General features: G+C 36.3%; 1 pseudogene; it reads left to right on the top strand.

Moving 5' to 3' along the window:
* Positions 1-817: 817 nt before the first annotated feature.
* LOC115290757 overlaps positions 818-26,642 on the top strand; it is a 44,116-nt pseudogene continuing 18,291 nt past the window's right edge.

Below are 26,642 nucleotides of genomic sequence, written 5' to 3'. Positions count from 1 at the left end.
GAAAATGAATAAAGTACTAATACATATTACAACATGGGTAGTAGAACTTGGAAATATTAAACCAAGTGAAAGGAACAATTTATGGGACACATATATTATCTGATTTCCTTTATCTGAATTGTTCTTAATAGACAAATATGGAGAAAAAGAAAGTAAATCACTACTTGTGCAAAGTTTGGCATGTGTGATTATTAAATGACTGCAAATAATACAGGCTTTCTTTTGGGGAGATGAATATGTTCTAAATTTACATTAAGTGATGGATGGACACTGGGATTATATCAAAAATTTTAATTATACAATTTTAAAAGGCAAATTTTATCTTACATGAATTTGATCTTGATAAAAATTGTTTGAAACATCTATTTCAGGTGACCAAATGCTTTTAAATAAAAAAGAATTATCTTCTATTTCAGCCAATACAATTATCAGTAATTAAATCATGCAAAATCAGCAAGTCAGAATTTTCTACCATTCGGCCACTATGATCACTACATTGTTTTCATCTTCTATACTTCCCTAAATCCTGCCTTCATTTCTCTATATGCATTCCTTTCAGCAGAATTCTTTCCTCCTTTGAGTTTGTTTCTGATACTTATTGTCATGTGGAAAACCCACAAAACAGGCTTCTGGGTGGGTGAACAATCGAAGGTGCTGGAAGAGTGGAAACTCCTGGCCCTTCTCATACACTTCGTCCAGTCCATCTCTTACGTAGGCCATTCCTGGGTTACATCCTTTTATAACGCTACTGACTGCCCCACCTTCTCAGCATTCTGCCCTTCTCCAAATGTGGACCCTCAAGGGGGGAGGGGGAAGGATGCCTGCTACACAAGTTAAATCCAAATCCAAGGCGCCAGCGACATTGGGATTTGGCCATCTACTTCTCCCAGGAGGAGTGGGAGTGGCCGAGCTCCATTCAGAAGGATCTGTATGAAGATGTCATGTTGGAAAACTACCAGAATCTGGTCTTACTTGGACTCTCCTTTTGGAGACCAAATGTGATCACCTTATTGGAGCAAGGGAAAGCACCTTGGATGGTGGAGCCAGTGAGCAAATGCCACGGCTTGGACTCAAGGTCTAAATGTGAGACCAAGAAGTTACCAACATCTCTGTGCAACAAATCTGGCAAAGCATATACCAGAAACCAGTTTCTGCATCACAAGTAGTTCCCATAGGAAAGAAAAGCTGCAAGAAAAGTTCAGTCCTAATAAAACTCAAGAAGTGCATTTAGGAAAGAAATCTTTAAAATGTAATAACTGGGAGAAAACTTTTGGTCAAAGTTTATCTCTTAAACTTCATCAGAAATCTCATACTAGAGAGAAGCCTTATGAATGTGTAATTGTAGAAAACCTTTCAGACAGATCTCATCCCTCCTTCTTTATCAGAAAATTCACAGTGGAAGGAAAATCCATGAATGTGATAAATGTGGAAAAAGCTTCATTCAAAGAACCTCTCTTATTCTACATGGGGAAGTTCTTAATGGAAAGAAAACCTTTGACCATGGGAAGGCCTTGAGTCAGTGCCCACTTCCCAGTGTGGGTCAGAAAATTCACTTTGTTGAGACTATCCACCAGTGTGGATGACTTATTTCAAAGTCATCCCTTTTACTTCATAAGAAAATTCATAGCCCAAAGAAATTACATAAATGCAATAAATGTGGGAGAGGCTTTAATAAAATATCAGCTTTTGTTCTACATGATGAAATTCACACTGGAGAGAAAACCTATGAAAGTAAGAAGACCTTAAGCCTGTGTCCACTACAGAAAAGTCACCATTTAGAGAATCCTTATAAATGCACAGAATGTGGAAAATCCTTTAACAGGATTTCATCCATTAAGCTTCGTCAGGGAATTCACACATCAAAGAAACCCTAAAAATGTGATAAATGTAACATGGTTTTCAGGCACCTTTCAACCCTTATTCTACATGTAAGAATTCGTAACGAAGAAAAACTATACAGATGCAGTAAATGTGAGAAGGTCTGTAATTGACATTCATGTGGGAAGATGTTTTCTGAAACTGCCAACCTTAAAATACATTAGAACATCCATTCTAAATAGAAACCTTTCAAATGCAATAAATGTAGTAAAGTTTTTGGGTGTCAGTTATTTCCTATTGAACATCAGAGAATTCATACTGGAGAAAAACCCTATCAGTGTGAGGAATGTGAAAAAGCCTTTAGTCACTGAAAATCTCTTACTCAACATAAGAGAATTCATACTGAAGATAGACCCTATGAATGTGATCAGCATGGGGAGGCCTTCAGTCAGGGTGTGCACCTTGCAACATGAAAGAATTCACACTGGAAAGAAACCATACACGTGCAAAACACATGGGAAGGCCTTTAGTCAATGCACATCCCCTATTCTATGTGAAAGAAGTCATACTGGAGTGAAACCCTATGAATATAATGAATGTGGGAAGGCATTTAGTAGTGGCTTAGATCTTATTCGGCAGCAGAGACATCATTCTTCAGAGAAACCATATGAATGTAGTAAATGTGGGAAGGCATATAGTCAGAGTTCATCCTGGATTCAGAGTCAGAATACACATTCTGAAGAAAAAACCCAAGTTTGTTTTAAATATGTGAAACTGTACAATGAGCCTATAAAAGTAGCAGACCATGGGGCACCTGGGTGGCTCAGTCAGTTAAGCATCCTACTTCAGTTCAGGTCATGATCTCACGGTTCATGGGTTCGAGCCCCATGTCGGGCTCTGTGCTGACAGCTAGCTCAGAGCCTGGCTGCCTCAGATTCTGTGTCTCCCTCTTTCTCTGACCCTCCCCTGCCTCCGCTGCCTCTCTCTGTCTCTCAAAAATAAATTTAAAACATTAAAAAATTGTTTAAAGTAGCAGAGACCAAAGCACGGGGGAAATGCATGTCTATAATCTAAATTTTGCAAAAATAGGACCATTTGATGACGTGTCCCACTCTGAAAGCCAAAGAGAAAAGTCACTGGGGTGACTTTGACCAGACAATTTGTAATCAACTGAAGCAGTGACCTCCCCATAGGTCTTAATTTCAAAGTGGCAAGTTCAGATGATGGATCAGTCATTTCTAATGAAGACCACTCTTCATTTGATAAGAATTATTGATATTTTATTTGCAGTTTAATATAAAGAGCTGTTTCATTGGTCACATACAATGAAGTGGAACCACAAAGTCCATGTTTATGGATGGGGCTTTGAGCCTTATTTAAGGTCACATGAAAAAAGAATTAAAGTTTCTCTCTTAGAACTAAAACTATCATGTAGAAGAGATTCCCTGGGCAAACCAGGGTACTACTTTCAGCTGACAGAAAATTCTGGGTGAGACAAAAGAAAAATGAATCTCCAAGTGGATAAAGATAGCACTCATAATATGAAAGAATCAGAAGCGTCACTATCATTGTCTCCATGAATATGAAGATAGATGATCCTCATGGTATAAAACCCTTTAGAAGCCTGAGACAAGGTAATGGAAAGAAAGAAACCAGGATACTCTGGAGAATGGGAACTTCAGAGCAGGGAGAAATGCTTTGTTCCTGTTTTATTTGAAAAGAGACTTGTCTATATTTACATGAATAAGTAGTGGTGTTTTCATGTAAGAACAGTGGTGTGCAATAAGTGACCGGTGGAGAATGAGATGGCATTCTCTTAGTATGTCCTCTCAGGATTCATATGTCAGTCATCTAACCTCTAACAATAGGGACCTTCTGGATATAATCAGCTTATGTACCAGTCTCTCTCTCTTTTTAATATTTTTAATTTATTTTTGAGAGACAGAGAGACAGTGTGAGCAGGGGGAGTGTCAGAGAGATAGGGAGACACAGAATCTGAAGCAGGCTCCAGGCTCGAGATGTCAGCACAGAGCCTGATGCGGGGATCGAACCCACGAACCATGAGATCATGACCTGAGCCGAAGTTGGACGCTTAACTGACTGAGCCACCCAGACATCCCCCAGTCTCTTTTCCTGTCAGCTAATCACCATCTATAATAGCTCTCTGTCCCTGTTTCCTGCTTGTACAAAGTATGTAAGAACGAAAATCAGAGGTTTTTTTGTCAAAAAAAAGGAAAACCCACAAAACAGATATTAAATAATAACCACTTATTTATTCATTTTTAAAGTTTATTTATTTATTTTGAGAGAGGCAGAGAGAGCATGAGTGGGATAGAGGCAGAAAGATAAAGAGAGAGAGAAAATTCTGAGCAGGCTCCACTCTGTTAGCACAGATCCCGATGTGGGATTTTAACGCATGAAACTGTGAGATCATGACCTGAGCCAAAATCAAGAGTTGAATGCTTAACTGACTCAGGCACCCAGGCACCCCACTTTTATTTATTCCTAATAGTATATTGGACCAGGCTCAATGAGGAAGAGCCGTTTCTCATTCATGTTATATTGGTTGAGTAGGTTTGACTGGAGCTAAAGTATTCAGAATGTTTTTAATTCCTGGTTTGTAATTTAGTTGGAGTGGCTAAAATGGCTCAGGGTGGTTCAGAGTGGCTGTACCTCTCTCTCTAGTCATGTAGTCCTACTTCTTAGATGACTTGGATTCTAAGGAATGAACAAGGAAACTGCCAGTTTCTTAAAAGCTGGCCTGGAACTTTTTATCCAGTTCCTAGGAAAATAACGGGCACATCATAGGGATTCATTTAAATACTCATTGACGACATAAGTTAGTAAGCGCTCTTTAGATGAAAAACATTGATCTGTGATTTGGAGACAAAAGTATACATCAAGCTAGTCTAGAAGATATGAAAGTAAGCAGAAACCACAATGTTGAGTGGAATAAGGATTATATTGTATGTTTGTACCTCCAGCCTGGCTAAATTTGGGACCTCTCATCTGCATTTTTTAGTTTGTTCTAGTCTCATGGATCTGTATGGAATGTGGTTTATTTTCTTTCATGTGGTCTAGTTTGAATGGTTTTGTTTTCACCTTTAGAATTCAATCACTTCCTCCTGCTCTGGGAAAATATCAAGGAAGACAACCTAGCTTATGCCTGTTCATGCCTAACTTGGATGGGATGATCATAATTTCAGTTCCTGGAAATACGGAAAATATCTTAAGAAAAGGAATGAAGGTTGAAAAAAATAGATTTATAAATCTCACATGAATTATATCTCTTCAAAAGGGTGTTTTATGGTTTTTATTCAACTATGTTGAATATGTGTGAAACAAAAAGGAGACAGTCTTCCTTTTTTTGTGAGAAAATAATTTTTGTAATGAATTTCCTAGAGACTAGGTGAATTAAGGTCATTTTTCTATCCTATAAAGTTGTTTGTGATATTTATTCTGAAATGTCAGAACAAATTCATGTCTCAGGTTTCGGAAGTATCTAGCTGCCTAGGTGAAGTGCAAGAAAAGGGTTATCGGTTGTCTGACCAGGTTTTCAAGGGGGTGTGTGTGTGTGTGTGTGTGTGTGTGTGTGTGTGTGTGCATATACATGTATACACTTGCACTTTGGATGGGAAACTGAAAAGAATGAAACTTAGGCTATAATCTCTTGAGTTCTTGGAAGAATATGTAGTTGTCTCACATACTATTTCACATTTTTAGAAGGTTGAGTGTCAGTATCTTTGAATAATAAATATGCTATTTGTATTTTAAATATTTTATCTGTGGTTGTTTCAGTCACATCATTATTATAAAACATTCAAACATACTCTGGCAAGAAAAATGCTAACAAAACAATTACTATATGCCACCACCAAATTTTAACAACTATTAACACTTTGCCTATTTACGCTATTTTATTTGTAAATAAAAGGCTACAAATAAAGGCAAAGCAATATGTTTTCTCCTTGATTTGCTAAGAATAACTGCCAGTGTAAACACGATGACTGTCACACTTCTGCATATTTTAGATGATACCATCTATGACACCTGTCTAAAAGCAATATTAAAATATTGTCTGATTATGTTAAATCTTCATAAATATTACGTAGAGCAAAGCTACATTTCTATATTAAAAATGCAGATGGAACTTCTCTATACAACGTCAAATGAAGGAAACAAGACACAGAAGGACTTTGTTGGAATATATACTGGTCTATGAAATGTGTTTGTGGAGATGGAGCCTCTGGAGTGGTCTCGTAAGCAGTCTGTGAAGTACCCTACTCAACAATATTAAAGCCACATAAAATTACCTGAAACGATCATAATTCTATACAATGTTTTCAGAATTCTAAATTTTGAACAAAGACAAATGGCAAATTTAAAGGTGTTTATTCCAGAAAAACTAAGGAGCCTTGTATAAAAAGAGTGGGAATCTGTGGTGTTGTCAGCTAGGTCTATTGAAATCCTTCCCTTCTTCCCTGCTCTGTGAGAGCAATAATTCTACCAGTGCAGGACCAGACAGAGAAAACAGCAAATGCACATGGTGTAGAAAGCAGAAAAAGAGGAAGACCTGGGTGGCTGTTGGTTAAGCATCTGACTCTTGATTTCTGCTCTGGTCATGATCTCACCACTCATGAGACCAAGCCCCACATTGGGTTCCACACTGACTGTATAGGGCCTACTTGGGATTCTCTCTCTACCTCTCCCTTTTCTCCTCCCCTGAGCTGCCTCTAAATAAATAAATAAACTTGAAAAAAGAAAGAAGAAAAAGAGACAGAAAATCCTGCGTGACTATGCACACACCCAAGTCTATGCCTGCTAAGTAGGGACACCATAGGCTCATGCGATGGGAGAACTCTACTAACACAGTACAACTATGATACGAAAGAAATAAACAATCAGCCTTAGATGGGAGGGAGGAAACAGTGTTCAGACTCTGTTTTTAATGTTCAGGTTTCAACACAATGCACAGAATGAAAAGAAGCAGAAAAAGCGTGACTCTCTACACAGGAAAGCATAACAAACAAATGAAAAATTGACAACCCAACCTTCCTGTGACAGTTGTAACAGATTCCAAAGCAACCATTATAAATCATTTCAGGAACTACAGGAAACTATACATATAGAAGTAAAAGGATGTTTGATGTCAACAACCCAAATAGAGAATATTAATAAAGAGATAGACATTATTTTAAACAAGGATCAAATGGAAATTCTGGAATTTTAAAATAAAATAACTGAAATGAAAACTGCCCTATAGGAGCTCAATGGTAGAATGAACTCGTGGAAGAATCAGTGAATGTGAAAAGGGTTGGAAAAAGATGATGCAATCCAAAAGCAGGGAAAAAGAATGAAGAAAAGTAAACAAATTATCAGAGAAAGGGGTACACCATTAACTTCATCAATATAAGCATCATGGGAGTACCAGAATAACAGAAGAGAAAAAAAGAGCATGGGAAAACTCAAAGAAATTATGGCTGAGTCTTTACTAAATTTAATTTTAAAAATATTACCTTTTTTATCTAAGAAGCTCAACAAATTCCAAATGGGAAAACACAAAGAGATCCATAATCAGACACATCACAGTAAAATTGCTAAAAGACAAAGATAGAGAAAATCTTGAAAGATCATTGAATTGTCATGGATAAGGGAATCTCGGCAATATTTAAGAGTTAGTTTCTTGAGAGAAAAAATGCAGACCAGGGAGATAGGTGCCTGGGTGGCTCTGTTGGTTAAGTGTCTGACTCTTGGTTTGGGCTCAGGTCATGATCTCATGGTTCATGAAATCAAGCCCCTCATCATTGGGCTCTGTGGTGACAATGCAGACCCTGCTTGGGATTCTAGTCTCTCTCTCTCTCTCTCTCTCTCTCTCTCTCTCTTTCTCTTTCTCTCCCTTCCTCTCAAAATAAATAAATACACATTAAAAAAATGCAGGCCAGGGTGCCTGGGTGGTTCAGTCGGTTAAGCATCTAACTTTGGCTCAGGTCATGATCTCACGGTTTGTGGCTTTGAGCCCTGTGTTGGGCTCTGTACTGACAGCTCAGAGCCTGAAGCCTGTTTCAGATTCTGTGTCTCCCTCTCTCTCTGACCCTCCCCACCTCATGCTCTGTTTTTCTCTGTCTCTACAATAAGTAAACTTCAAACAAAAATATTTTAAAAATGCAGGCCGGCAAGCAGTGGGATAACATCAAACTACTGAAAGGAACAAAACAGTTAACTAATAATTCCTATGTACAATAAAGCTAACTTTAAAAAAGAATACAAAATAAAAATACCACTTGATCAATGAACAGTGAGGCAATTCCTTGCTAGTGTAATGCCCAGAACACAGTATCCTCAATGACCAGAGACCACCAGGGAGACCGAGGCATGCATGCAAAGGCAAAGGGCTTTATTACGGGCTCGGGCTCGGGCTCACAGACTTCACCAATGCAGTGGATCCGTGCTGAGAGCCCCAAACCAGGGCTGAGCAGGGTTTTTTACGGGGTTTGGGAAGGGGGAGTGACAAGAATTGTGACAAAGGTACAGTGACCCAATCATTACTGTATAACAATATTGGCAGCAATTTTAACCATACATTTTGTTTAGAGCGTTTGTTACCTTTGGCAGAACCCAATCACAACATTTAGGGTATCTTTGAAATTAACCAATTACAGAGCGAGTTCAGGGTCTTATTTGGTGACTATCAGGTTAACTTTAACATTAGGTAACAGAGTACTATCTAAAGTTTCTATCTGTAGGCCTCACCTTTAGGAATGTGGAGAGAAGTAGCTGGCCTTTCCTGATTGGATACCACAAAGTGGTCTCTCCTGCCTCCGGTAATGTATAACCGCCTAATAGTTCCAGAGAAACTGAACCTGAGACCTTCTAGTTTAGAGGGGATCTTGAGGCCTGTCATGGAGTCTGTTAGGTTCAGACTTGTTTCCTTACACTAGCAGACCAACTTTAAAAGAAATACTAAAGGTCATCTTTAGGCAGAAGCATTTGACTCCAACAATAATTGGAGTAAGAACAAGATACTGATTATGTTAATTGTGTAATTAACAATGATAATAAAAATGCATACTTCCTTTACTCCTTATTAAAAATCAGTTGTATAAAATAATATGTATATATTTCATTCTTTAAAGAGAATAGAGTTGGAGAACTCATATTTCCCCATTCCAAACTTGATAAAATTACATAGTAATAAAGACCCCATTATAGTGACATAATGAAAGTAATACAGACCAGTAAAATAAAAATAAACCTACATATCTGTAGTCAATTGATTTCAACAAGAGTGCCAAGAAAATTCAAGTAGGAAAAATAGTCTTTTCAAACGGTGCTGTGGCAACTCAGTACCTACGTGCTGTGGAATGAAGTTTGGTGTCTACATCACGCTGTAACAAAATTGAACTCAAAACTCATCAAACGCTTCATTGTTAAAACTAAAACTAAAGCTCTTGGAGGAAAACGTTGTTTCTTATACATGACACCCACTCACAAGCAGTAAATGAAAATAAGTATTATTAATTGCATTTCATCAAAATTAAAATTTGCAGTTTCCCTGCCAAATTTATCCACAAATCCCCTTATATGCAAAGCATCTGTGAGGCAGCTGGGCACACTGGCTACAAGTTAGGGGGAACACTCGGCCAAGGGGGACCCCCACCAAGACATAAAGTGCTATGTATACAAATAAAGCCTTATAAAGCCTAAGAACTAGAAGAAAATAACTTAAATTAAAAAAGAGAGAAAGGCTTAAAAGTTTGGTAATAGAATGTAACCTTCAGGGTAAAGAATTCAAAAGTTTATGCTTCCCATAGCTTGAAAACAAAAAAATTTGAATTCAGTAGGCACATTTGAGAAGTGTTCTCTAAATTGTTAGGAAGCCTCGATGGAGAGAGATGCTTCCCTTTTCCTGAATGTGGGCAGGAAACATCTCAGTCCTGATGCCATATTAGTTTCAGCATCCTTGGGGCAGACATTTTCCTACCATAATGTTTAAAAAAACATATCAGTGTATTTAAACATATATTAGAGATAAAGGAACCTAGTTTCTATCCAGGAAAAGCAGGTATTCTAATTATAATCTGTCCTTGGAGTCCACCTATTAAGCTGGAACATTGTTGAAATCCTGAAGGAAGTATTAATTCAGCCAGTTCTAATTTATACATTGGTGAACTTTATCCTTTTAATTGGTCTGTTAATAGTATTCATTTAGGTCATGGAGAGAATCAGAGCTGAATGTATAAAGCTTATACGCATATTATCCTGAGCTTTCTGAATGTGAAGTGAGGATAGTTTGTAGAAGGAAGTGGCCTAAAATAAAAAGAAAATCTAAACCTTCGGAAGAATGAAACATTGCCCTTAAGTTTTTTTGTTTTTAATTTTTTTAATGTTTATTTATTTATTTATTTTTGAGAAAGAGAGAACATAAGCATGGGAGGGGCAGAGAGGGAGACACAGAATCCTAAGCAGGCTCAGGCTCTGAGCTGTCAGCACAGAACTGAACGTGGGGCTCGAACTCACAAACCCTTGTTATGCCCAAGTTTCTAATATTGCCCCAAAAGGAACCAGAGACTACCAGGGAGACGAGTCACACATGCAAAAACAAAGGGCTTTATTACCGGCTTAAGTTCAGGCTCACAGATTCCACCAACCCGCTGGCCATGTGGAGAGAGCCCCTAACGTAATGGCATAGGGGCTATTTTTGGAAGGGGGCTTTACAGGAAATGACGACACAGGTACAGCGATCCATTCCCTATCCCCCTATCAATACTGGCAGTAGTAGGAGCCAACCACAACATTTAGGGTATCCACAAATCACAGAGTGGGCCCAGGGCCCTCATGTAGGGTGGGGCGTGACTAACCTCCATCTTTAGGCCCACCCCTAGAAAGGTCAAAGGTGTTAGCTGGCCTCTCCTGATTGGATGCCACAGGAGTTGTCCCTCCTTTTCTGGGCAATGTGCGCCCTTTTATTGGCCAATGATACAAAGAAGCCGGCACCTTTTCCTTTAAGTACAGGGGAAGGCTGAATCAGACCTGTGTCCTTACACCCTGAGATCATGACCTGAGCCAAAGTCAGACGCCTAACTGACTAAGCCACCCAGGAGTCCCTTCCCTTAAGTTTTCGTATCTGTTGTTTATGTGAGGATGAGCAGAATATTTCAATGGGCTTTCCAAATTAAGATGTAGAATAATTATCAATTAATTTGTGTCATGCATCTTGTCAGTCTTCATAGATTTGTCAGGTATTATTTAGAGAAGTATTTAGTGAGACTATTCCTCGATGAGCTGATTATTATTCTCTTGCAGTAAACTTCTCCCCCAAACTTTCTTGTTTGTGCTCTATTTTATAATCATCCCCTTCAGGTCCATATTATTTATAATTTTGGAGTTACTTTGTTTTCCAATTCCATAAAAATGAAAATAACAAGAACACCTGAGGGTCAGAGAGGCAAATATTCATCACCTTCAGTCCAAGATGCTGAAATGTCATCACTGTATTTGGTACGAAGTATTTACCATGAATAAGGCACTTAATACTTTACATTCATATTTCACTTGACTCTGAAAATAAGCTCAGATGTTGGATACTATTATTATGTTCACTGTAGAGAACAGTCAACTGAGAATCATTAAGATTAAGTTATAGAGGTGTCGGAGTGGTTAACTGTCCAATTCTTGATTTTGGCTCAGATCACGTGAGCCACGTGACTTGTGGCCGTGAGTTTGAGCCCCGCATCAGGCTCTGTGCTGGCAGTACCAAGGCTGCTTGGGATTCTGTCCCCTCTGTCTCTGCTCCTTCCCCACTCATGTGCTCTCTCTCTCTCTCTCTCTCTCAAAAGAAATATATAAGCATTAAAAAAAGAATAAGTTGTATATCTAACTTTCTATATCTAAATGACAAAATTGGGAATCTGACCCAAGCATTCAAAATCTGGAGCTTGACAGGTAAACATCTATGTTCTAGTACTTTTGGCTACAGTGAAACACAGATTTCTAATTTCACAGACTGTTATTTCATGGGAACTTCTACTGATTGCACAAAGGTCATTTGATGGACTAGACAAGTAAGACACCAATATGAGTGCAAATGCTATAATGAAGCATCATTGGACAAGGGTGATTTTATAGGTTTATTGAGATGTAATTCATATGTCACATATTTCACCCATTTTAGTTATATAATTCAATGGTTCTTAGTGTGTGACAACCACTATACTCTAATTTTACAACCTATTTATCACCCCAAAAGGAAACCCAGGCCATTAGCAGTCACTTTTCATTTCCCCATCCCTAAATGACTACTGGCTTACTTACTGTTTCTATTTGAACATTTGCGTATTCTGAGCATTCCATATAAATGAAATCATACAATATATAGTCTTTTATGATTGGATTCTTTCACTTGGCATAACATGTTAAAGGCTTGTCTATGTTGTACCATATCACTATATTTATTTTTTTGGCCAAATAATATTCCATTATGTGTCTGTGTCATTCTTTGTTTATGCATTCCTCATCTGATGGACATTTGTGTTGTGTATACTTTTTGGCTATCAAATAAGACACCATTCTAACTGCAAATAGAATAATTAAGCATTGTTGAACATTGATTTTTAACTTCCCTACAATATGGACTAGATGATTTTGAAGTTTCTGCTAAATATAGTAGTCTATGATTCTATAGTTTTTATAAAATGGATATTAAAATAATTATATCCATTAATTGAATTTTTTTAGGCCAGGAAGTTTGTATTTCCAGAGTTAATATAAGTAAGCAAGTGGATTTCCTTCTAGTGTCATCAAAATACTATCCAAGCAACAAGATAAATGAAATATTCAGAATATCAGTGATATTTTTTCACAAAATGGCCCAAAAGGATCTTTAATGTTATAAAATGTGCCATAATGCAATTGAGAGCTAAAATACTGCCCTGGTAAGTTTAAAACATTTTAATAATGAGCATAGAATTTTCCATCTTTTACTTCCTACGGAAAGGATGTCATATGACTGTGTTAGTCTGCTTAGGCTGCTGTAACAAATACCATACATTAGGTGGTTTATAAATGACAGAAATGCATTTCGCATGATTCTGGAGGCTGGAGGTCCAAGATCAAGGTGCTGGCAGGCTCAGTGCCTGGTGAGGGCCCATTGCTTGGTCCACAGGTGCTATGTACTCATATGGAAGAAGAGATGCGAGTGCTCTCTTGGGACTCCACCTAATCCCATCACATTGGGGGTTAAATATCAACATGTAAGTTTGGAGGAAACATGAATATCCGGTCATTGGCATTTCATCCCTGTCCCTCCAAAATTAGTAGCCATCTCGCATAACAAGGTACATTCATTACATCCAACAACCTCAAAAATCTTAACTCATTCCAGCATCAGCTCTAAAGTCTTAAAGCCAAAGCCCCATCTAAGTATCATCTAAATCAGATATGGGTAAGAGTCAAAGTATGACACATCCTGATGCAAAATTGCTCTCCAGATGTGAACATGTAAAACCAAACAAGTTGATTTCTAAAATATAATGGTGGGACAGGCTATAGGTTAGACATTTCCCTTCCAAAAGAGAGAAATAGGAAAGAAGAGAGGGGTAATTGATACTATGTTAAGTCCCAACTACAAGGACAATCCCGTGATCCACTGGGGTGGAGGTCCCTTCCAGACTTATTAGGGTGGCAGTCCTGCCCTTCTGGCTTTTCCAGGCAGGGATCAGGCCTCCAGATCTAAAAGTTTGAAACACACCCAGCCCCATGGCTTTGGGGACTATCACATTTACTAGTCAGCTTGGAGAGTGGATAAACTAAATTCACAGACTTAGTTTGCATCTGCAGTGCAAAAAAACCAGCATCTGCTTTTCTCCTGCCCATCATTTGGAATTCCTTATTTGATTGGAGCATCTTGATCTTTATTTGAGTAGTGACATACTTCTCTCTATGTATGTATGCTAGAGCTAATGTCACCTGCTGGCTCTAGTTACAGCTAGTTAGAATTATGGTGAGTTGATCAGGGAAATTGAAATTATATTACCAATCCCATGGTATTTGCTTAGATATTTCTTAGGGAAATGGTGGTTACAGTTTCTCAGTTGATATAATATGTGCCTAAAGATGATAGTGGTCATCCTTGTCACAGTATAGACAGAAGTTGCCTGATGATGAAACTAAAACCAGGAAACAGTCTAAATAAATTCCTGCAGCATCATGTGAGTACTCCAATTCGGATTTGCAGAAACCCCACCTACACTAGCCCTTGAACATCTTCTAGAAGAGTAATAATCCCTTCCATCTTGCAATGGGATGGGATTCCCCATTTTTTTTCCTTCACTTTTCTTAACTATGTCAAATTGATCCTAAAACCCAGATGTTTTGATTATCAGATTCTTAGCTCTGTGTTGTTCTTTGACAGTCTGGTGCCCAGACTCTTTGACTTACTTGAATGATTGACAGACTGAAATACAATCTGAGTTGCATTTGACACTTTTGATCATTGTTCATCCCAGCAACTTTTCTAACACTTGACCCTACATAAGAATTCTTGACAGTGAATCCATAACAACAAGGAAACACAAGCTGACTGTATTCTCAGACATCCCCACACAAGGAGACTCCGCTCTTATCTTCTTCTCCCTCTTTCGGCAAGAAGGATTAAACAACAGGGCTACTTTCTTTTTCTTCGTCTTCTACTTCTTCCACCTCCTCCTCTTCCTTCTTTATTAGTTATATAATGACCATAACTGATAGTCATAAAGAGATGATAACTACAATCTTTTGATCTTGAGCACTTATCTAAAGTAAAAATTTTGGTGAAGAAACCAAGTAAAAGAAGTTGTAAGAGTCTTTTCATTCAGGAGTTGGCACCAGGAATCAGGACGCAATTTGTTTTAAGAAAACTTCAGAAATGAATGACCACCTATTGTTCCATTTTATGGTACAATCATTTGATTCATGGACCTATATTCATCACTGTAAAATATAGAACAAAATCAACTGTGTAATAACAAAACATTGAAATAATTCTGCACTATACCTATCAATACTCATGCAACCAAACCTATCAATCAGGAAACAAAAAGTATCCCAATAGAAAAATAACAAGATATTAATAAATAAGTTACCAAGTAAAAGTTAAAATAAATACAGGGGCACCTGGGTGGCTCAGTCGACTAAGTGTCTGACTTTGGTTCAGGTCATGATCTGAGGAGTTTGAACCCCATGTCGGGCTCTGTGCTGACAGCTCAGAACCTGGAGCCTGCTTTGGATTCTGTGTTTCCTTCTCTCTCTGCTCCTCCCCCTCTCATGCTCTGTTGCTCTCTCTCTCTCTCTCAAAAATAAATAAACATTATTTTTTAATAAAAAAGAAAATACATAAAAACATAAAAATTTAAAAGTTAATAATAAGAATCTATTTTTTACATTAGATTCTAATTTCAATATGGGTGATTTTCATTTACCTTATCACAATTTTATCTTTTTACAGATCTTCAACAACTACTCTGTATTTGTTTGCATTCAAAATTCATTTTTCAAAGTAACTTGAAAATATCTGAAAAATTGACTAGAGATTTGAAATTTCTGTTTAAAAATGTTAAGACTTTTAGTGTTTTCTTCATTACAGTTCTGTTTCCATTTACCAATCAGCAAAAATAATAAATAGAAGTCTAAAGATTAACATAGTACAATATTATTCTGTCTTCAATAAATGAATTAAACAATTTATAGTAAATTCCTTTTTTTTGTCCATTAGATTAATAAGCATAAGTAAAGACAGTGATGTTTTATTACTTAAGAAAGACTTATAGTATAAATGTTAGGGAAAAAATTTCACTTGTCCAGAATTTCTCAGAAATAAAGCAAAAGAACAAAATTTGTATATTTGTATCCTATCTTTAATAGGAACATTCAAATAGTTCATTACATTCCAGCATTATTTTAATGACTTTAATGAGTCATTGATGCAGTCCAACAGCTTGCAATAAATGCCAAAAATATTTGTGCCTTTTAAATTCCTTACTAAATTTGTGCCTACATATCCAATTCCCTGGTTTCTAAAACAATCCTTCTATTTTTAATGTGTGCAGTTCTACATTCAAATGAGATACACAGAACTAAAATATGAAGCTTTAATAATGAGATTTAAGGATATGTAAAAATCAGATGTGCTAATTTTAAATGGAAGTATTATTTTCATCCCCAAATTCTCATTTAATAAGGTTTAATTTGCTACAAAGTACATAGTCATTAAACTACATTAAGATGAGTCATAAGACTCTCCAGACTAATGGAAATTTCAAGATAATGTTGCAGAAATGGGGGTGGAGGGACTTGGAAAGTGGAGGAGAGTGCAGCATTGTTATATTAAGATTATTTCTTAAATTTAGCCCTCCACAGAAAATCATATCCAGATACCAAGTTCAGATGATGTCCACATATTTTTTAATTGAAGTGTTTTAAACATAAATTCTGGAGCTAATTTTTCTTCATATGGCTAATATTTCATATTCAATATAAAACTTTAATCTTGAAAGAAATGAAAATGTTTAAAGAATCAGGCTTATTAAGTAATTTATGGTCATCCCATCTCTTCTACAGTGAATTTTAATTAATTAATATGACATTAATATGTTTTCCTTTAAAAAGAGGGAACATTGCAAAAATTAAAGGTACTATACAAATCCCCAAATGCCCAAATTGCAGCTGTTGTCTCCAGAAGATGCATTCCAGATAGCAAATGTTTTCTTTATGTGTGTAAATGAAGATGAAGATTAGAGTTGGAGTGCCGTCAATATTCCTTAAGGTGTTTTATTTTTAGGTAAAAGGGAGTTTAATAAGAAGGAGTGAATATCATAAGTGAAAGCTCAACAGGGACATTTGGGGACATAATAAAGGTTGAATCTTTGCCCACAGAGGATTATTTTAAGGTTCTTTAGCCCTGAGGAGCCTTGACCACCATTTTTTAAATGTGTTTCATGAACACTGATTGGACAGCATCTGCTAGGAAAGTCGTGGACACGAGAAATACATAAAAATCATTGGGCATAGCCCTTTCTCTCGTGTTATACTGTCCAAGAAATAACGAGTTAATAACTACATAAAATGGAGAATTACTTGAAATTATATGGTATATACATGACATCCTAAAAACAAAGAAAATTGGAGAACATATTCTGCTGTTAAGAACTAGAAAGGCAGAAGTTCTGTAATTCTACATTGTTGAAACAGGAGTTCATAAAGTTATTTTACAACAGTGTTATTTTCTTCATTATCCATATTCACACCTGACAAAGAAAGTATTCTTCAGACACATTTGAGATAAAACCAAGGGAGAATTGTGTTTCTCCACACTGGGTGGGTGGATGGAAGCACCCAGGAATTTTTCATACCTAAACATAAAGATCTCCCTTCAGTGTTTTAGTGTATCCTGGGTAGGAACATGTCATTTGTTTTTAATAAATAAATAAATAAATAAATAAAATGAAAGAAAAAAGTAATAGAGAAGAGAAAAAAGATAAAAGAAAAACTATACTGATATTGGTTTTTTTCCATAATATTTTATTGTCAAATTGTTTTCCATACAACACCCAGTGCTCTTCCCCTTAGTGCCCTCCACCATCACCACCACCTCTTTCCCCCCCTCCCCCTTGGAATGCTGAGAATGAACTGAGGATTATTTTCTATTGATAGGCCATGACCATGTTTGGGAACAAAGAAAAAATTAAAAATTATATATAGAAGAGTGACATGTAATCAGATTCTAAGATTGGTTGGGCTCAAATCACGAAGAGTCTTTCTTAGGTATCATAAAGCATAAAATTTAATCAGTAAGCAATTAAAAAGACATGGGTTAGCAAGGTGTAGTGTAATTGTTCTGGTCCTCTAGTAAGAACAGGATATGGGCAGGGAGGGGGATACTGTTTTAATAAATCCATGTATAAGCCCAATAAACTGCATAGACCCCAGGGTAACAGAAAGGAGGAGTGTGAGAAGCAATTCTGACAAGGAACTAATAAGATGGATGATTAAATTTGAAGGATCAGGAAGAAGCTTCAGTGGTTATTCAAGTCTTTAGCATAGGCAAAGAAAAAAAAAAAAGAATGGTAATGACATTGACTGAGGAAAATGAAACAGATGACAATTTCAGTTTTGTGAGAAATGACAATACTTATTGACATTAATGGGGAGATTATTGCATGCCAATTACCTTTCTAAGATTTTTTATATGTATTAAATTATCTAATCCTCAGAACTACCATGTGATAGAAGTACTATTATTATTTCCAATATATAAATAAAGAAATTAAATACAAAGGGGTGTAATAATTCCCACAACACCAAAAGTTATTAAGTGGCAGAACAGAAATTGGCACTCACATGGTTTAACTCAAGGGTATGTGTGGCATTCTGTGCTAATTCTAACTCAGGGGTCTGTTGGATTTTAACGGACATTGGCCAACAGTTGTTCTCTTTGTCTTAGCTTCCAGGATATAATCATCTAAAGGGATAATTATAGCTCTGTATTTTTTGGGTTTTCATATATGTAGATGGAATGTTTATAAAAATAACACTTCAAATTTGGCCAGGAGGGGATGGAGATATATAGAAATAATGTTTATATATTGCACTGAAACTGACTCAGTATAAAACTGAAGCAGATTATGGTAAGTTGTCAATTGTAAACTATATAGAAATTGTAGAACAGTAAAAAAGAATTTAAAAATACACAATTAGTCCAGTGTATGATACATAAAAAAATAAATACAGTGTGTAGTGTTAACAATACTGTAACAAAATTTCAACAGTTTGAAAGTTTCTAAAGAAATGAATTTTAAGTTTTCATAAGAAAAAAATAACTATATGTGGTGATGGATGTTAACCAAACATTTTGTGGTCATCATTTTGATATATGTATGCCAAAGACATCACTATATCTTGAATTTTAACCTCCAAACTCTATCTCAAATTTATCTACTTCTCCAAATAACATAACAAAGGTATTTGCTTCTTGTCTCCAATGAAAAATCCAAATCCAAACCATCTTCATTTCAATTACAGACAATTTTTATATCCTCTTGATAGATCTTGCAGATCCCATTTTTATCTCACACCAATACTTCACATACCATTTGGAACATGTGTATTTAACATATAAATTAAATAATTTCACTCCTAAGCTTATAATAATTCCAACTGCACTTTGAATAAAATTCAATCATGGGATTATAGTCTACAAGTCCCTTGCAAGCATCTTACATAAATCTATGCATTAACCTAACTTTGTAATAATCATCACCCTAATTTACTACCTTATAGCTGCCCTGAGCTTCTTTGGGACCCACAAGTATTGGAATTTTTTTTTTCCATGTGATATTCTTCATGCCTGGGATAGTTTTTTACAAAAATCTTCAAATGAGTGGTACATCATTTTCACTCCTCAGAAATCAGTCAGAATGCATATATGCCTTTCGTAACAAACTACCTATTTTCTTGTTCAACCTGTTTATCTGCAGCACAATTCTATTTTCATTTCATTAAAAATACACAATTTAACCATTTTTTGGTTCATTAACCTCTCTGTGGTCTGTTGTCTCACTGGATCGGAGATTCATGTAGGTAGAAACCACCGCCATGTTCACCACTGTATGCCAAACATCTAGCACAGAATCTGGCGCGCGACGGATGCACAACAAATACTTGTTAATACATGAATGAGCAAGATGCTGTATGCCTCCTAATGCCAAACAATTCTACCGTTGGCAAACATGTTTTACCTAAAGCTCATCAATTACCGATTCTCAATGATTTCCTGCCTGAATACCATTGAAGAGGTATTCAAGTTTACGCTGACTAATAACTGTACCAGGGGGATTTCAGGGCTTGTGTAGGAGATCCTCAGAAACCGCACATGAGACTAAAACAAAGAAGCTGTTGATATGACCGAGGCCAGTGAATATGGATTTATTGATCTATATATTCCCTAAGGGTATGAGATGCAACTGAGAATTTCCCCACCACTTGGGAGACTGATTATTGGAATAACAGTCAGCCCTGAGCAACCAGGAAAAAGAAATACCTGACTTACTGTAACTGTTTTTTGCCAAAATTATAAAACAAACTTTCAGAAATCAGAGTTTTTGTACTTCATAATTACAGAGAGAGGGTTTTGGATCTGTAGCTATTTAGATAAAATTAATGTTCTCTCTTAAGAAATTTATGTTTTTAACATTTAAATAGAGCCTTAAGTGTGATAAGCAATACTTCCTCCAATTTTGTGGAAGGAAAATAGGGCATATTATTTGTGTATATAGGCTTCAAGCAGAAGGCTTATTTGTACTGGCTTTATTAAGGACAATAAAGGAATTTAAAAATGGTAGGAAATGCCGGCAAGTCATAGTATTATGGATAAATTCTTTACAGACAATAATAAATTCTGATGTCATTATCATACCAAGGTTATGTGAAAGATACAGCTTTGCTGCCTAGGAAAATCTGTGGCATGGATGATTAAATACAAACTCATTTTGAATATAGAACTCAGTTCTTATCAGTCTGGCTCTTACATATTAAAAACTTGAGCAACCAAAAGCTCAAAGTATGCTAGTTGTTTGGAAATATCATGGCTATTTGATGTAACATATCAAATAATTGATTGGATCCTTTGTGTGTTTTGTTTATTTGTTCATTCGCTTTTTTTTAATTTGAGTATAGTTGACACACAATGTTACATTAGTTGCAGGTGTACAATAGAGTGATTCAATGACTTTATATGTTATGCATTCCTCAAAATATTAAATAAACACCATATGATCCAACAATCCCACTACTGGGTATTTACCAAAAAATCCCCAAAAACACTAATTTGAAAAGATATATTCACCTTTGTATTTATTGAAGCATCCAAGATGTGGAAGCAACCCAAGGATCCCTTAGTAGATGGATGGATAAAGACAATGTGGTATATATGTGTTATACACAATCTTTTGGGGGATTTTTTGTTTGGATATTCTGACATCTTCCAACTTAGTAACTACTGCCCCCTCAATACACACACACACACACACACACACATGCATGTGCACACACACAAACACCTAGAAATAGCCAGAGGTAACTCATCCAAGTTCAATTTCAAATGCTTAATAAAATCTTGTATTTAAGTTGCATATAGAAAATAAAAATTCATACATACATTGATTTCTCATAACTGGGTCCTAACGTATATGGGCTGTAGAACTTTTTTTTTAATTTTTAAAAAATATTTTTTTATTTATTATTGAGCAACAGAGACAGTGCAAGCAGGGGAGGGTCAGAGAGAGAGGGAGACTCAGAATCTGAAGCAGGCTCCAGGCTCTGAGCTATCTGTCAGCACAAGAGCCCAATGCGGAGCTCGAACCCAAAACTGTGAGATCATGACCTGAGCCAAAGTCGGACTCCTAACCGACTGAGCCACCCAGGTGTCCCGTGTAGAACTTCTGTGGTTATTTCATTCTTATGTCATCTATGTTTTAGGTACTGATAAACATTTGGGAGAAGGAAGCCCTCCTATATCTGATAAAAGAAGAGTCCATGGAAAGCAGGAAAAACTTGATGGGCTTAATCCAACTAATGTATATTCAGGCTCATTGGTTTGACTGCTACTAATCCAAAAGAGCAAGACAGTCCGTCCATTTCAAAAATTTAAGTCAATAAATAATTATTGAGCATCTTTCAATTGCAAGGTCCTAGAAGGATATTCAGAGATAAAAACTAGTACCGGTTTTCTTCCAGAATATTTCAGTCTTGTAAGATTTAAATGAATCAAAAAAGCTGAAAAAATGATGAGAGAGAGAGAAAAAGAGAGAGAGGCAGAGACAGAGATTTAAGCTTTAAAGGGGGAGGCTGATTTGCTTAGGTAAATTTTTTTTTATTATTAAATATGTGGCTTTGGGGCTGGTCTTTACAACTTTGAATGTGGAGATGTAAAGGGTGGGAAAGAAGTTTCAAGGCTAAAAAACAGTGTAAAAATATTGAGAGAATCACTATTTTTACTGATGATTTACAGTATTTTTTCTGATTTATCGCTTCAAATCAACAAAAATATGGAGTGCCTGGGTGGCTCAGTTGGTTAAGCTTCCAACTTTGGCTCAGGTCATGATCTTGCAGTTGGTGAGTTTGAGCCCCACATCTGGCTCTCTGCTGTTCACACAGAGCTTGCTTTGGGCCCTCTGCCACCCTCTCTTTCTGCTTCTCTCCCTCTCAAAAATAAATAAATAAACTTAAACAAAAACAAACAAACAAAAAAAAACCCCAAACAGGCAAAAACAAAAAGCAGTGGCCCTATAGGACACAGACCCAGTTAATGAAAATGAGGATAATAATGCTTGATATGTCCTTCATTGTCCTTGTGATAAATTTTGTCCCAAGATAACTCTAAGAATATAAAGAACTGCAGTGTTCGTAATACTTTTGAAAGTAGTATAAAAGGAAAATTAATGCATTTCCTAATGAAACCTGTGGTGCTTGCTTATTTCTTTTAACCCTGTAGCCAAAGTCTTTCTAAAAGTGACTGCACTCTGACAGAGTCATTCTACGTCTATAGTTTTATATTTATGAAACCAGGGTTAGACACCCTTTCTTTGTCATAAACATCTATGTACAATTTTCCTTGGTCACTGTAGAACATACTTAATTCCAAGTGTGCATATCATCAGATTTTACATTCTACTGTATTATGTACCATTTGGGGGGATATGTGATACATTCATCACAAATTCAGAAGACAGCCAATGGGAAGATGAGTGGTCTGTATTTTTAACTTCAATTGACAAAACTGATCTATGGCATTCCTTGTAAAATTATTCCCTTTTGTTGTCATGTGTTTCTTGTTGTTAGGATCCAAGTCATATATATTTTTAAAAATAGTACATTTAATAGACAATTTATTAAGAGATGCTTTGGGACTTAGAAGATGAAGTAGAAGAAGTGAATCAGTAACATTCACAGTGCCAATTGAGGAGGAAGGGAAATGAAGCACCATTATGAATAGATGGATGGATGGATGGATGGATGGATGGATGGATGGATGGATGGATGCATAGAAATCATATGAACATGTGAATGGATAAATTCAGAATTCTAGTATATTTAGGAAACCCTCATGTGGTTTATAAATGGTTGCTGAATTCAGATAAACTTTAAAAGTAAGAGAACATGGTATTTTCCATTTCTTTGGAGCTCTCTGCCTTTATCTCATTCCTTTCTTTGGGGTGAATAAAAAGCACATGATCAAATATACTTAAACAGTTTATCACAGGGTAGAGAACAATTCCAGAAAATGTAAGATGCCCCAATTTTCACTTTAGGAAATGATAGAATATCCAAAATATTCTATGTCCTTTGCATAGATTTAAAAAAAAATTCTACTGACTTCACTTTTTCTGATAAATTTTACATATATGGTTTTATTTAATCCACAGAAGAAGTAAAGAGCTTGCTCCAGGTTAGACTGATAGGAAAAGGCAAAGCAAAGATTTAAATCAGAATCTGATTCCAAGGCCGTACTTTATACAAATTAAGTGTGCTTCCCCACAGTCTGAGGAAGTATTTTCTTCTTCTAAATCACTAATATGAAGGGAGAGAAATGTAGTTGATACCTACCCCACTGGGGAATATTGCCTTATCTTTTCAATTCTGTAACTTTCTGTGCATGCACAAATGCAGAAGTCTCTGTAGATAATAGTGTAGAATAATGTTTGTTGTTGTTATTTTTATATAGTATTAAGTAATCACCTCATGATTCATGATACATTATACATTAAAACCTGCTCCTGGGTGTTTTAAGCTTATGTTTGCAACAGTAATGGGCATGTTGTCAATAAGAATATCATAATTCCCAGGTAACTGACTGTAACATAATAAAGTAATTGATTTAGAGATCTTGAAAACTCCGTTAATCAAAGGAGCTACTCCAGTGGCTCTGAATGCCCATCTTGGGGCAGTCCACCATCATTAATTTGGAGTGAGGTGACTATTGTGTTCATTTAGCAGCCTTTCCACTTTAGGATGTCCCTGATTGCAGAGAAAGCTAACTGGCCAACTCTAAACAAAGCTTAAACAAATATAGCTATTATATCTTTGCAGTGAAACAATGCAATTGTTTATGCAGCCAAAGAATCTTCACAGATTGACACTCAGTATACCCTTGCTGAGTGAATGCGTTCTATCCTGGCCCTGCCAGTGAGTTATGCATGTGACCTTGGGGAAGTCATTAATTCTGACTTCACATCTTTAAAATAAAATAATTGACCTCTACATGCCTTCTGATTTTACATTTCTATAAAACTTTGAAAGAGGGCAGAAAATTTGGAAATAAGTATCTGTATTAGTTCTGCTAAGAGAAATTTGATAATAGAAATGTTCAATATCTGTGCTATCCAATATGATAGTCACTGGACATGTATGGATCTCAAGCATTTGAAATATGGCGAGCATAACTGCCTAACTTAACTTAAACTCTTAATTTCACTTAGTAAATTTAAATAGCCCCATGTGGTTAGCTGCTACATGTTGGTCAGTGCAGTTCTAGATGAGAGTGATTTTATGGGTTGTTAAAGTTCCACAGGTAACAGTGTGGAGGATCCTCAAAAAACAATTGATAGAACTCTCTTATGACCCAGCTAGGGATATACCCAAAGTATACAGAAGGGCTGATGCATAGGAGCACATGTACCCCAATGTTCGTAGCGGCACTTTCTACAATAGCCAAATCATGGAAATAGTCTAAATGTCCATCATCTGATGAATGGATCAAGAAGATGTGGTTTATCTATACAATGGAGTTCTACATGGCAATGAGGAAGAATGAAATATGACCATTTGTAGGAAAGTGGATGGACCATGCTAAGCGAAATAAGTCAGGCAGAGAAGGACAGATACCATATGTTTACACTCATAGGTCTAACAGGACAAACCTAACAGAGGATCATAGGGAGGGGAAGGGGGAAAGAGAGCTGGAGAGAGTGAGGGACACAAGTCATGAGAGACTATTGAATACTGAAAATGAACCATGGACTGAAGGGGGAGGGGGAGAGAAGGAAGGGGATGATGGTCATGGTGGGGGGCACTTGTGGGGAGAAGCACTGGGTGTTATATGGAAACCAATTTGACAATACACTATTATAAAAGAAAAAAAAACATGTGGGCAGATGAAAAAAAAGTTCCATGAGTGGGTAGTTTTGCAATTATTGCTGAAGTTTTTTATTTAGGGATCATTCCTTGGGGTACAGCAGACTGTGTTATAGGATCACTGGACGCAGGGTCTAAAAAGCTGAGTTTTAATTTCAGCTCCAACTTTAGCCATTTCACATTGGCAAGCAATTTTGTCAATAAATTGGCAAAGTTATTATCAATAAAAAGATAGAAATTCTTTTAAAAAAGGGACCAAATGGAAATTATGTTAATTTAAATTAATTAAATCGATTGAGTTTAAATTGAGTAAAATAATCAAATTAAAATTGCACCAGAGGTGTTCTACAGTAGAGTTGAGCAGGAAGAAGAAATATTCCATAGGCTTGAAGATATGTGAATTGAGATGATCTATTCTGGGAAGTAGAAAGAAAAGGAGGAGAATAAGAAGGTGGAAAAGGAGGAAGGAAACATTGGGAGGAGGAGAATGACAAGTACCTGAGAAAACTGTGCAACACCATCAACTGTACCTATACTCATAATGGATGTCCCAAAAGTAAAGTAGAGAGAGAAAGAGGCATAAAGAGTATTGAAGAAACAATGGCCAGAAACTTCCAAATTTTATGAAAAGCATGAATCCATATGTGGAAGAAGCTCAATAAACTCCTAGCAGGATGAATTCAAAAAGATCTACACCAAGAAATTACAATCAAACTTGAAAACAGAGAATCTTGAATACACCAAGAGAAAAGGAACTCTTCCCATACAAGGGATCCTCAGTAAGAAGAAGAGCCAAGTTTCATCAGAAACCAAGGAGTTCAGAAGGAAGTTGAATGCCATATTCAAAGTACTGAAAGCAAAAAAAAAAAAAAAAAAAAAAAAAAAAAAAAAAAAAAAAAAAAAAAAAAAAAAAAAAAAAAAAAAAAAAAAAAAAAAATTAATTAATTAAATAAAATAAAAAAATCGGACAAACAATAATTTTATATGTGACAAAACTATGCTTCAAAATGAAGAAGAAGGGTGCTTGGGTGGCTCAGTCGGTTGAGCATCCCACCTCAGCTCAGGTCATGATCTCATGTTTGTGGGTTCAAGCCCTGTGTCGGGCTCTGTGCTGACAGCTAGTCAGAGCCTGGAGCCTGCTTCTGGTTCTGTGTCTCTTTCTCTCTCTGCCCCTCCCTCACTCATGCTCCGTCTCTCTCTGTCTCAAAAATAAAGAAAACATTTAAAAAAATGAAAAGGAAATGAAAACATTCCCAGATAATCAAAAACTTAGAGACTTCATCACTATTAGACCTTCCCTATAGGAAATAGTAAAGGAGCACTTCAGGCTGAATTGAAAACTCACTGCATAGTAACCAAAGCCATACAAAGGGGCAAAAAATAAAGAGCACTGGTATAACTACAAAGGTAAATATAAAAGTCAGTATGTGTATTTTTCATTTGCAGCTCTACTTTGTCTTATGTGATTTCAAAGAACGACACAAAATAATAAATATCAATCTATGTTGAAAGACACACAGTGGACAAAGATGCAATTGTGAGAATAACAACATAAGGTGTGGGGGACTGAAGCTTTTCAGGAGTCAATATTCATACATTACTGAAAACAAGTTGCTATTTGAAGTACATTGTTATACATTAAGATATTGCTATCCCTAGGACAA

Source organism: Suricata suricatta, chromosome 4, assembly GCF_006229205.1.
Source record: "Suricata suricatta isolate VVHF042 chromosome 4, meerkat_22Aug2017_6uvM2_HiC, whole genome shotgun sequence".
Lineage (NCBI taxonomy): Eukaryota > Metazoa > Chordata > Mammalia > Carnivora > Herpestidae > Suricata > Suricata suricatta.
Note: the sequence above shows the minus strand (reverse complement) of the source record. Positions and strands in the feature narration are given on the sequence as shown.